The 14,164-nt window shown below is 42.4% G+C and overlaps 1 protein-coding gene across 6 annotated transcripts in view; it reads right to left on the reverse strand.

Annotated features, from left to right (window-relative positions):
- PALLD (palladin, cytoskeletal associated protein) overlaps nucleotides 1-14,164 on the reverse strand; it is a 393,658-nt gene that overhangs the window by 74,684 nt on the left and 304,810 nt on the right. The window lies entirely within an intron of this gene.

The raw sequence follows: 14,164 nt of genomic DNA on the forward strand, positions 1-14,164 counted from the left end.
AAACTATGAACATGCCGTGTGGTTTGTGCTGAAATCCTTTCTGAGGTCTCAGAATCTAGTAGAGAATTCAATTCAGACTTTTCAAAGCAACCATCCAGTTCTCTACAGGTTTGTCAATGAACTCGCGGTTACTACAAAAGTCGCCAGGTGCCAAAATATACAGTCTCCTCCTTTCTCCTTTCCCTCCACAAGGAAAGGCTGCCAGGGCATTCGAGAGATCACCTTAGAAATGTACGCCGCCTCCCCCTCTGGAGCTTATACAGTGAAGAAAATCTGATCTGGCTTCTTGAAAAGTAAACAACAGCAAAACATCCCAAGCACTTCACATGACCCCGGGGCCTTCAAAAGCAGGGCTTGCACAACGGGCATGTGGAGGTCTGGGACCCATTACAGCTCAGTCCTCCAGGGGCCGCTTATCTCCTCTCAGATGCTATCAGTTTCCAAGGAGAGATAAAGACAAAAGTCAACTGGTGTACCCAGTCGGAATGCGATAGGGTTCAAGAATGTTGCAATACATGAGGACTCGTTTATGTCTGGATGTGAGTGGCTCTCGTGCTGAGGACTGAATCAGTATACAGTGGGGCCTTGACTTACGAGTTTAATTCATTCAGAGACCGAGCTCGTTAAGGAGCTCATTAACTCAAATTACTCTGTCAACTCAATGCAAAAAATCGGCAGAGAGACAGCTGGTATCTCAAAAAACTCCTTAGTCGGGACACTCGTAAGTCAAGGCCCCACTGTATTCTCTACACCCTGCAGGAAGGGTAAAAGACCTCCCCCGCTCTCTTAAGGGTGATTAGTACTCTTTATTCTGTTGCATTTTAGGGGAGAGCTCACTTGTGTCTGCAATGAATTCGGAAGTAATCGCACTAGGAAACAGTGCGGAGAGTGAATGTCTTGAAATTATTTCTTTCTTTCCTGCTATCAGAGCTTCATGTAGCTTCTGGCATTGATAAAGTACAGAAATGACGTACATATATTCATATACTTGAATCTCCCCATCATTTGGCAAATGACTATGATTCAGAATACTTATTCCGTGTGAGTGACTCTAAATCTTTCAACTATTTGTGGCGCAGAATGGAAATATATTCTACACTGCAGGCTTGCATTTTACCAGTTTTTAGATCTCAGAACTCAGAATAGCTTTAAGTTTGATAACTATCCTTTTTGCTTTCAGTATTATCTCCTTTCATGTACTGAGTATATTTACATTTTCTTCAAATTACTTTATGTTCAGTGAGTGATGGTGTGAGAAGCCTTCTTTTAAGAAAAAAGGGGGGTGGGGGGGAAGAGCAAGAGAAAATACTTCCAAGTAGAACTGTGCCCAGATTGTATGGCCTACTTGCAGGGGTGAAGGGTGGTGGAGAATGGGTCTTGTGCAATAGCTTTGGTTCCCAGTCCCAGACCAAGATGAGTACATTCAATCTCTAATTTACACTTTAATTATTAGTCTTAGAACCCATCATGGATAAGAACTAAGACAAAACAAATGGCAGGCTCATATTTGCATGAGTGACCCTGGATGGAAAGCATGACACCCCGTTCAGCTTTAGCCACTTTCACCTTGCCAGGGGAGGGGGCGCAACATAAGAAAGAATACTAATCTCCTTCGTTTTCTCTGTCACAATCTGAGGGGGCCACTCTCTAATCCATTAGCCCCTCTGGGCTCAGTTTCCTCACAGGAAATTCTGAGTAACTGTGACAGGAAACGAAAATAGTCCTGATAACACTGATTGGGAAATAGGAGATCAGAATATCGCGATTAGCTCTACTGCTCTTAGCTGTGTCGTAATAGTCCCAGGACTGTTTCTTCCTAATCTTTTTTTCAAAAGGAGTAAATATCCATTGTGGGAAACTGAAGTATAAGCAGACTGATGAATCTCAGAGGGAAGGCAGGGGTGGGGGAGGAGGGTGGGAACTTATATGCATATATGCATAACTCATGAACACAGACAATAGTCTGGTGAAGGCCTGGGAGGGGTGGGTGTGAGGTGAAGAGGGTCAATGGGAAAAAGAAACAAAGGGGACATCTGTAATACTTTCAACAATAAAGATAAATTTTTTTAAAAAAAAGAGTTAAAGTTCTAACATAATAAAGTAAAAGTGAAAATTCTTCTCCATAACTACCCATCCTCATATAATCCACACTTTAGAGCTATCTTTCTAGAGCAGCCGTGGGCAAACTATGGCCCGCGGGCCGGATCCTGCCCGTTTGAAATGAATAAAACTAAAAAAAAAAAAAAAAAAAGACCGTACCCTTTTATGTAATGATGTTTACTTTGAATTTATATTAGTTCACACAAACACTCCATCCATGCTTTTGTTCCGGCCCTCCGGTTCAGTTTAAGAACCAATTGTGGCCCTCGAGTCAAAAAGTTTGCCCACCCCTGTTCTAGAACCTTTACCGTGCAAATATAAATACATGTAACACACATATGTTTATAGTTTGGGTTCTGATTCACAAAATTTCAGTCAAACATATGCATTTCCTCTCTGTGATTTTTTAAAATCTTCCAACATACATCATGGATATCCTCCCATGTCAGTACACCTCTACTTCGTGCTTTTTGACGGCCTCGTAGTATTCCACAGTACAGACCTACCATTCTTTAATAATGACAGACATGATCTCTCTAAGTACTCATTAGTACAAATGGTGTAGTGATGAAGATCCTTTGTACAACTTGCATACTTGTTTTGAGTTTTCTAGAAATTGTTCGGTCAAAGGGTATGTGAATCAAACTTTCCTCAGAAAGATGTTATGACTATCTGAAAAAGGAGGGAAGAACAGACAATCCATTTCCAATGTTTTTCCAACTGAACTTTCAGTTCAACTCAATTAAGAAGCATATAAAACCAGAATGTAAGAGGAGGGTACCTCTCACATCTGGTCCCCTTTTGGCTAGTCCAGTAATTTCAAGCTTTTTCTTCATTAAGAAGTGTTAAAATTATGTTTTGTTTTGGTCTCAGTTGTCAAATAAACACTTTTTCTTGGTAATATTTCTAGCCATAAATGACACTATAGTTGACCCTTGAACAACATGAGTTTGAAGTGTGTGGGTCCACTTATATGCAGATTTTAATAAACACAGTAAATGTATTTTCCTTACTATTTTCTTAATAATATTTCTCTAGCTTACTTTTATTGTAAGAATACAGTATATTATACATAAAACATGCAAAATATATGTTAATCAGCTGTTTATGTTATTGGCTTCTGACATTGGCAAGGCTTCCAGTCAACAGTAGGCTACTAGTAATTACATTTTTGGGGAATCACAAGTTATATGGATTTTTGACTGTGCAGGGGGTCAGCCTCCTAACTCCCACCATTGTTCAAGGGTCAACTGTAGTGCTTATTTCTAGAAGTGGGCCAGAAATGAATGTCCTGGAATTGGTATATCATTACTTAAAATGTTTTAAAAATTTATTTGATTTGAGAGAAAGAGAAAATTCATTCATTGATTTTCATATGTGCCCTGATTGGGAAACAAACCCATAACCTTGGCAAATCGGGAGGATGCTCCAACCAAATGAGCTACGTGGCCAGAGCACTATTTCACTACTTTCCAATCTCACTTATGTAAGGGACAACAAATTCCTTGACAGCAGTGGTTCTCAACCTTTATTGAACCTCAGAATTATCTGGAGAGTTTGAAAGAGCACAGACTGCTGAGTCCCCCCTCAGAGTTTCTGATTCAGTAGGTCTGGGATGGGGCCCAAGAATTTTAATTTCTAACACTATCCCAGGTGATGTTAATACTACTGGTGTGAGGACCATGTTTTTTTTTAGAACCACTGCTTTCCAGAATGCTCTATAATTATTGGACATAATGCTACTCTGGTTAAACTTTCATTTACATGAGTTTGAGTGATAATCAGTCATCTTAGTTACTGTAATACATCTTCCTTTGGTTAACTTTACTACCATGGCATATAGGTTTTTAACCTGTAGGCAGCAAGCTGCAAAATTCCACATGGAGGGTTCCCTGGTGACCTCTTATGCACCATACTTACTCTCCCTCACATAATTGGTGTTTAAAATTCATAGAAGACAAAAGCAAAATAATCCCACCTCTTTATCATCTTACAAAGGAAACTCTTTGTTGATCAGATGTTACTGGTATTGACACTGATGTCTTAAATGTTCTCTAAAGACTTAAGTGTATGATAATCACCAGGTACCCATAGCTGCTTAAATTACACATATCAAACAGACAAATTTAGCTCTCAGTTACCAAGTTATAAAAGCAAACGTGAAAATGAATGACACACAAACTTGATCCTTCACTCTGAGTGGGGTGGACCTACCGAGCACTTTCAACATATTTCCTAGGAAAGTGTGAGGTGGATGTAAATTGAACAAATGGACAAGATACTATTTACACATACATGATAGGATAGCGAACTCTGTTGACAAGGAGGAAGAAAGTAGAACTTGTGTTTCAAGAAGGGATAGCCATATCTGTCAGGATGCATTATCTAACTAGAGACTTTCCCACCCATCAGTTGTGATACACCTGGTTCATGGTGTGTTTTAAGAGCTGAAGTTACAGCAATAGTAGTTGAATTCATGTTAGAGAAGATAATTTAGTATCTCCTCTTAGGCAATAACTAAGAGAAAAAATAAAGAGGAGCAAAAACAATGATTTTGGAACAACTGTTTGCTCTTAAAGTATTGGAAGTGAAAGCCTCAGTCATTCAGACCACATTAACTTGAAATTTGTGATAGCTCAGAGAGTTTTTCACTAACAATTGAAGAAGCGGGCTTGTTAAACAAATCAATGACAGAAAGACCAGCAGGACTGTTTCATACAGGCTACTCTCAAGTCCTTTGGGAGCACACATTGCATTAATATTGAAAACGGTGGCTCTCCTTCCCACCAACACTTGCTCAGTCTTTGACTATTTGAGTTCTTTGTATGAATAAATCTTTCTTTTTAAAGAAATTTTATGAGTTTGGAGTCTTTTAAACTCACAGCAACCTGTCTATGGGTAATAAAAATCAGGTGATGTTATAAAAAGAGCAAAGGTGTTAATAAGAAGTGATAAACAGGCCCTAAGATGCCTTTTTAAAGCATCTAGAAAGATTTTTCACAACAGAGATTGAACCTATGGATAAGGCACAGGCATATCAATCACACATAGATTGATGTGAAAATAGAGAAATTAAAAGATTTCTTATATGGGCATGTACGAAATATTCTGATCAATTTATGAATGCATCCCTTCATAGAAAAAGCTATTTGCATGTTTTCCATGACTCTTAGGGTGTGACAAGCAAGGCCTTTCACAGTCTGGTAATGCCCTCCTCTCCTCCCTCCATGCAGCTCCTCGCCAGCCACGTAAGCTGCCCACCATCCGCTAGACACACAAGCTCTGGGCCTTTGGACATGTAGCTGAACTGCCCCCCCACCCCCAACCCAGCTTCAACTTTGATCACACTTATCCACTGCCAAGCCTTTGCTGTCTCCTGAAGCTACCTCCCACCCCTAAGCAGAGCTGGTCACCCCATCTTCTGAGGACTTTATGTCTGCTTCAACTGCAGGCCCAATCAATCTATCCCGCCGTGGGACTCCCCCCCACCCCCACCCCCAGGCCATATGAGGGCCTGGCCAACTCTTATTCACTCTGGGAAACACTGAGCATAGAACACACTGCAAAGGCATTTGTGGAGTAAATGCATGATGCTGGATTTGTTTGCTAGCTTTTTAACGCATATGGAAAGATTTTCAAGTATGTCATATTCCAACAGTAACTTTTTAATATTTGGAATTCATCCTCTATTTATGAGGAAGTTGGCAGGGAAGATGTGCTGTGGGATATTATAGTTCAATTTCCTGTTGCACAACTTCTTTTCACCTCATATATTCTAATAAATCTTAGATAAAATTAGATTTCCATGGCTTACAGAATACCACAGAAATCACAGAGCTTTGTACGCAGAGGGCGTATGGCGTTGAGTGGAGACGGGAACTCAGAAAAGCTCAGCGTGAGCTCCGTGCTGCCTGACCTCTCTCAGAAATGCCTGAACTTCTCAAGGCTCATTTTCCCCTTATGGAACACAGATCTGCATATAATTTTTTAAAGGATAAACAATGATCTCATGGGATTGTTGAAAGAATTAACATAGACTGTATATAAAAACACTGAAAATTAACAGCACTGAATAAACGAATAATGCAATTCATTTGGACTTGGGGATAAAGAAAGGTCAACCAAGAGCCACCTTTATTTCCAGACACAGTCAACAATCGTGATGGTAAATTTTTAAAGGTGATCTAGTCATTGCTTGCTGGAGGGATTGTGGCCTAAAACAGAGTGAAACAAAAACAGAGCTCTGTGTTGATTTGCACAATCAGGTGCAATTCTTTCCTCGTGGATCATAATTCACAGCAAATGCACACATATAAACCCCCTTCTAATGGGCAGGGGGAGCACACCTACATTGCCCTTCTCTAATCTGCTAAAAGCCAAGCATTCCTGATTCCTTCTCCATTTTCACAGAAGTTGTACAAAAAAAAAAAAAAAAGAAAAGAAAAGTAAAGCTGTAATTATTCTTGAGGCAATATGAGAGGTAGCCATATTTTGGCAAGGTGTGGTAAATTTGGCAGGTAAGCTCAATTTCTGTAACATTGCTTCCAGCCCAGGAAATGTCTCAGGTGGCCCGGAATGGGTGCGCTGCTGCCAGTTTTTCGGGTATGGGCTTGCCACCCTTGGATGACATCATTTGACTGCATTCTTTGCTCTGGTTGCCCCACAGAAGCCTCTGCATTCAATTAGTCTCCATTTTTCTGAAATACCTCCTGTGATTCCAAATGCCTAATATGGGAAGCCTCAGACGCATGTGATGAGCCTCCTTGGCAATTAACATAGCAAGAGCATTTCCTAATGTACGCCTCAGACCTGCACGAAGGGAAGACTTCTCCTGGAATAACGGGCCACAGCTATGACCACCACATCTTGTCAACAGAACGCTTTAAAAAAATAAATTTTTTTAAAACTGATTTCAGAGAGGGAGAGAAAGATCGGAACATCAATGATGAGAGAGAATTGCTGATTGGCTGCCTCCTGCATGCCCCCTACTGGGGATTGAGCCCACAACCCAGGCATGCGCCCTGACCAGAATCGAACTGTGACCTCCTGGTTCATAGGTCGACGCTCAACCACTGAGCCACACAGGCTGGGCATGTCAACAGAACTCTTACAGCACATAAATACTATATTACATGTGTTTATCCCGAGGTCTAAGAACTGAGATCACTGACAATCAAATGTAAACGGAAAGTGTTCTTTTCAAACTGTGTAAACTTTTCTCTAACTTGAGCTACACGGAGAAGATAAACTCTTGGCCAGGTGGAACCTGTGATTTTTTGCAAGTTGAGCTTTTTCCTGGTACATCCAATTCACTAATTAGCCCATGTTTCCCAAATTAGAGTATGTCCAAAAGGTACTGTTTTCTGAAATATAAATTAGCATGAAGAATTCTGAAAGGTTTGCAGGGAAGTCTTTTATGGATGTGGCATCCCCACTAATGGTAAACCTTACTGCATCCCCACTAATGGTAAACCTTACCTGAGCCAGGTTACTGTGTATTTCCCTGGTCTATGTATACCCAGATACATACGCAAGCACACATTTGTTTAACCACCCGTATCATCATTTTGGGGGGTAACAAGCACTTAGGACTTTTGTGAAGCTTTATTTCTCATATAGTTTTACCGATTATGCACAGACTTATTTATAAGTTGAACTAGAATACGGCACTTACTCAGACTAAATGTCTGAGATACATCTTTCTACTTCTCCAACACTAGGGAATCATATCCCATAAGATCATCAACTTGTTAAGACTTTCAACCAAATATTCCATGAGAGCGTGGAAAGATGATGAAGAGGAAAGAAGTAGATGGAATTCGATGGGGATGCCTTTTATTTCCCTTCCGACATGGTCCTGGGATATTAAACTGAGGAGCTTAAAGCGCATGTCATCTAGCCTCTTCACTTTCTGAGAAGCCATCAGAGACCCAGGGGCAATGCGGGTTGTCTGGGAAGAGACAAGCTGTCTGTGGAGAGCCCATCGAGAAGACAGACGTGAGGCGAGAGCCCTTTCTTCTAGTTCAGAAAATGAAAGGCAGCAGAAAGCACGCCTGAAAGTCACTGATGCATCTCTCAACTCAAGCTAACAACACCATTAACTCAAGATATCTACACCGACATGCCGGTTTCTGGGTTGCCAAGAAAAACACCAGGTGTACGTTCACCTTGCCAGAAGATGACCCATTGGTTCAGTCAGATCCTGTGGTTACAAAATACTTTAACCTTTAATCTGACTGCTAAGAGCTAGGATGCCGTCAGTCTTTTCCGGATTCATAATTTTAGTAGAATGTCTCTTGCCAATAAAATATAATTTTTAAAAACGGAAGTTGCACAGTGGACAATATGTTTGAAACCAGAGCTAAAGCACAGCAATGAAGGATGGACTGATGATCTCAAAGTCAGAAGAAAATCCCAAAGCCTTATGCATAAGGACCATGCTCATGATCTAGTTTAAGATATTCAGTCTTCATCATATTCTCTGTTAATTATTCACAGAATATTAATAATGTGGCTGGATCACCCTGTGAATGACAGAATGTTAATAATGTGGCTGGATTACCCTGTGAATGACAGAATATTAATAATGTGGCTGGATTACCCTGTGAATGACAGAATGTTAATAATGTGGCTGGATTACCCTGTGAATGCTACATAATTATTTTGTTTATTTAAACCAATAATTGTTTCACTACATAGGCAATGAGAACATGCACTATCAATGCAATTTTGAAATATACCCTAATTATAGATGTAAGAACACTATAGTAAAATGAAACAACTATAAAAGCCACAATAACATTGAGCAAACATTTAAGAGTCCAATTATGATGACCCATCTCTTTCATTTTCAGATTTGTATTTGGCCGAATAAGCAGACAATCAATATGACAGTGTTAGAAAGAAAATAAACACACAGCAAGACCAAGCTCCAAGCAGACTGTCGAAGTCCCATTGGACCTGCCTGGGAGCTACTGACATGACAGACACATACACACCGAAGGACCAGACACAAGGCAGCCGGAGTCCCTGCCACACAGTGACTGCCACTCGGCTGCTAGCCCAGGGCAGGTGGCCACAGGGCAGACAGCGCCTCTGTGTAGGTCCCTGGGAACCCAACCAGATTCTCCCATGGGGATCACTTTCTCAAGTAAACTGGTCTTCGGGATTTTAAACATCAAGCATTCACCCTTAAGAACTTCCCTCCTAACACTTGTCATCAGTGAACTTGTCATCCTGAACTTCTCCCCTGACTGCCAGATCCGCCATCTGTGCGAAGGCTTTTGGGAAACTCTGCAGGTGCCCTTGGTGTACATTTGCAAGTGGTAATATCACCCTGCGTCTCCATGTGGGCTGAAGAGAAAAACACAGGGCCCAGCCAGCGTGGTTCAGTGGTTGGGCATCAACCTATGAACCAGGAGGTCACAGTTCGAGTCCTGCTCAGGGCACATGCCCAGGCTGTGGGCTCGATCCCCAGTGTGGGGCGTGCAGGAGGCAGCTGATCAACAATTCTCTCTCACTGATGTTTCTCTCTCTCTCCCTTTCCCTTCCTCTCTGAAATCAATTACAAAAATTAATTTAAAAAATCTTTTTTAAAAACACACACAACCCAGTTGGAGTCAGGAGCTCCTATGATATCTATGCCTTTGGAAAGTCACAGCCTCTCTTCATTAGGTTTTAAAAATCTTTGTATCAGAGGTAAGGACACCTGCCCTACCCACCTCCCCTCCTAGGATGCAGCAAAAGTCCTGGTATTTTTACATGAACAAGACTTGGCTTTCATAAACAGCATTGGGTTTCACAAGTCTCAACCTTGACATGCTTGTGACGGGCCTAGATTTAGACTTTTCTAAATCTCTAAATATGAAACAATTCCAAGAAACTTTTCAGATTCTATCATTTATGTGTACCCTGAAGCAAGGAAGTTGACCTCCATGGGGAAAAATCTGGCAGCCTCACACATCGGGTGGCTTCCTTGGGCATCTATCACTCCGCTGGACAGTTCTGGGAAAGCAGGAGACAAACCGATATGAAATGGAATCATTTTGTATGTTTGCAAACTGACAGCTCCTGCTGGCTGTGTATGAAGAGGGGCCAAGGAATGCTTGGGCTTGGACCACTGCCGCCCTATCCCTAGATGATTTTTCTGCCTTTGAGAGAGATTTGCAACGTCTGATGTACCACTCTCTCATGCAAATAAAAGCTTGGGGAAGACGAGGGCCAGCTCCTTATCTACTGTCCCTGGGTCTCTTGCAGTCACTTGCCTGGACAGATTTATAGTTGCTGGTGTGGACAGTATGTGCTCAAACATTCGGTTACATAACACAATGGTGTGACATGTGAGTACATTTGGACGCATTTTGTCTCTTAATAAGTGCCTAAAATAGATTTTTTTAAAAAAACCACATGTCACCTTTCATATAAATACAGCCATTTATAGTTATGAAGACACAGTAAAAAAATGAGGCTCTACCAAGGAAAACTGCAAGTTTTTCCAACTCCAGTTCTGAATTAGTTCATTTGTGGTTTTACGGGGATAGGCTTTGCTTCAATATTGTCATGGGGCAGGTTTTGCAAAACGTAATCAAATGAGAGGATCTTTATGCCACTGTCAGACACTGAGCATCACCTGTTGTCACTTCCTGCTTTCTTTGGGGGGCAAAGTCATCTTCTCCCAAAGCTTTACCACTGGTGTTGATAATTCCCAAATCCCTGCCTCTCACTCTGATCTCCTTCCAGAGTGTGAGACTTAGATTTCTAATTGCCTCTGGGGCACCTCCCCTTGGTATGTGCAAAGCCCAGCTTGCCTTGCCTTCAGGACTCCTCCGCCTCCTGTCCTGACCTCTGTGAATGGCAGCCCTATCTGCCCAGCTGGCAGGATCCTGAGAGTTATGCTTGATGCATCCCCTCCCTGACCCTTCACGCACCATCAAGGCCAAGTGCAGTTGATTCTATCTTCTAACTTTCCCCAGAATCCAACCACTTTGTTTAGTTCCTTTGCCTCTAACTTAGTTGGTACCATTAATGAATACTTCCTGCATTATTGTAACCACCCTAACTGGTTTCCCTGTGTCCCAGCTGACTGCCTGCAGTGTGCTAACCCACCAGGCATGGCAAAGTCGAAGCAGAAGACATCTTTGTTGTCTTCAACAAAGACATAACCTGGTAGGAATGAGGTTTGAATTACGTAGTCATTGGAGAATAATACAAAAGAGCATATAATTAGGAGTTGTTTCACAGTCTAAAAGTCAACCTTAATATTAGAGGGATGAGGTTAACTCTGAAATAATAAGCAATACAATAACTGGCATTCAGGTGCTGTGTTAGGGACTCTACGTGCCAGAGCATTTCAGAATAGGGAGAGATTAACATGATGAAATTTCTAGACAAATGTGTAGGAAGTTTATTACAGTAGTCACTCAACAAACACCATACATCTCCTAAGTGCTGGGCCTTGCTGCACATAAGTGACAAAGAAAGAAAGAAGAGTACGACAGTTCCTCTTCTCAAGAGGTGAACAGGTTATAGAGGTCCAATGCACTGTGGATGCTGAGTCAGAATTCAACTTTAGGCTGACCCGGCGTGTACCTACAACCAGCTAAATTCAGGCATCTCCTCTCCCAGGTGACTGTTTCACACCTTCTCTTTCCTCAAACTTCCCTCTGACACTCATTCTCAGCTGATGACCCCCTTTCGTATTCACTGAGAAAATAGACACAAGCAGTGGAGAACAAGCTCCCATGGCCACTTCCATCCTCTCCTTCCTTGCATCCTGGCCCAGGCACCGCCTTCTTCCCAGACTCCAGAAGAACTACTCCAGTGCTTGTTGCCAAGGCAGAGCACTCAGCCATCTCAAGGCTGTCCCTCCCACAACTGTCCCCATCTTTCCTGACCCTTGGGGAGATAAGCTCAAGCCCTTTATCTATTGTTCTTTTAATATATATATATATATATAATTTGTAAAGATTTCAGAGAGGAAGGGAGAGGGAGAGATAGAAACATCCATGATGAGAGAGAATCATCAATTGGCTGCCTCCTGCATGCCCCCAACTGGGAATTGAACTGCCACAACCCAGGCATGTGCCCTGACCAGGAATCAAACCTGTAACCTCCTGGTTCATAGGTCGGTGCTCAACCACTGAGCCATGCTGGCAGGGCTCTGTTATCCTTAGATAGCTCCTCAGTCCCTTGCTGGAGTACTGACAGGGACTGGTGAAGATGGCACATACCCGAGTATTTGGTGTTACAAGAGTATTTGGTTTGCTGCGATAGACAAACAACAGCATCAGTACTCATGGACTCCTGTTGACTCACTGCCACTCTGCAGCCTGATTTTCTCTCACTGAATCGCAGCCCGACCTCTAACATGGCATTATCCCCTCTCCCTCCCCATCTTTATTTCCCCCACATAGCACATAATTCCTCCTGGAGCGCTAGATGTTCAGATTATTCTGTTTACAAGTTGTCCTTGGAATAAAGGCTCTATGAAGGCAAGGAATTTTGCATATTTGTCTGTCTAGGTCACTACTTTATTCCTGGAGTCTTAGCCAGGACTCAGGGACAGGACATGTCAACAACATTTGCTGTATGAATGAGGCCCTGGCCTGATCGTTTCTGATCTGTGCGACTCTGGGCTGATCACAAACTGTCTCAGACTCTCCCTTTCCTCCTTTTGAAGGGAGGGGCGTTGACAGAACTTACTCAGCGGGATTGTGGTGAGGGTTAACCGACAGAGTGTGGTGAACATTTCAGTACGTTTTCTGGTACAAAGTAAGTGGTCAACGAATGGCACTTATTATATGGTTATTTAAAATACAATAATTACACATTAGCACCCAAGTTTACCTGAAGTCTGTCCACTCCCAAATTGGTACTTGTTGGGGAATTTGGTGAACTGGCATCGGAAAGAAAAATAAAATGCCTATACATTTGCTTTCCTTCTATTACCAAAGATGCCATTTAAAACCTAACCCTGGCTTTAACAAAATGAAGATACAACTAAGTAGTGCTTATGTCTCGGTCCAGGTTCTATAGCAAAAAAATGATGTTTAGGAAGGAAATCATGACAACCGACGGGCAGCTCCCATCGCCTGGCTGTCCGACAGAAGCCCCACAGCTGACTGACAACTGGCCAAACATCCGTCCTGTTTCCCATGTCCCGCCCCCTCTTCTCTTTCCCCTCTGTTGCCACGAGGCCAGCTACTGCTGGGATCCCCCTCCCCACAGCTCTGTTGGACCGGGTGGGGTCTCTGTTAGCATAAGGGGAGTATGAAAGGAAATGTATCTCTGTGTACCTTTATTTTCCCTTCGGGGTTTAAATGGAAAAAGAGAAGGTGGGGTCCTATTTGCCATTGTTGCTGGGATTCAAAACCATTAAAAAAAATCAGGTTGGAGCTCTGAGTGCATTTTCCCACAAAAAACACGTTATATATAGTGGCTCAAGGCTAAGGTGCTATTAATAAAACAGAATACTTCAGCGCTGATTTCTGGGCAGTGCTGGGAGCCTCACCGTGAAGTGTGCCATAGCTGCAAGGAGAAAGTGTGTTCAGAGTGCCTGGCAACCAATGTACAAATCCACAGTCAGGATCCAACCGTCTGAAAGCTGAGAGTTGCTTGCTAATTCTCAGATTCTTATGGATGAAGGTTCTGGGGTACGTCATTTCTGTGGGAACGAGGTCCCTGATCCCAGTTCTATGACATCAGAAATGGGGTAGGCCTACCTCGCAGCATTTTGTGACAACTCAAGGCGGTCAGGACTGCAATGCACCCAGCAGAGCCTGGTTAGGGACAACTGCTGAACAAAGGTTAGGTCTTCTCTTCCTCCATTGGTAAAACTTCAGAGTCTATTCCTTTTACTTGGTTTTGTGTGTCTTCCTAAGAATCTAATTTTGAACACTTCTATATGGAAAAAACATTGCATAGTTATGCCAACAGAAACCAGAACACGGTCATTTGCGCATTTCTTCTGGCTGACACACCTTGTCTGCCAATGGCAGCTGCTCCCGCAGGAGGAAACCTTTTCCGTCCCATAAGCCTTTCGGCCTCCCCGGAGTCCATGCCAAGC

Source organism: Myotis daubentonii, chromosome 5 (assembly GCF_963259705.1).
Source record: "Myotis daubentonii chromosome 5, mMyoDau2.1, whole genome shotgun sequence".
NCBI lineage: Eukaryota > Metazoa > Chordata > Mammalia > Chiroptera > Vespertilionidae > Myotis > Myotis daubentonii.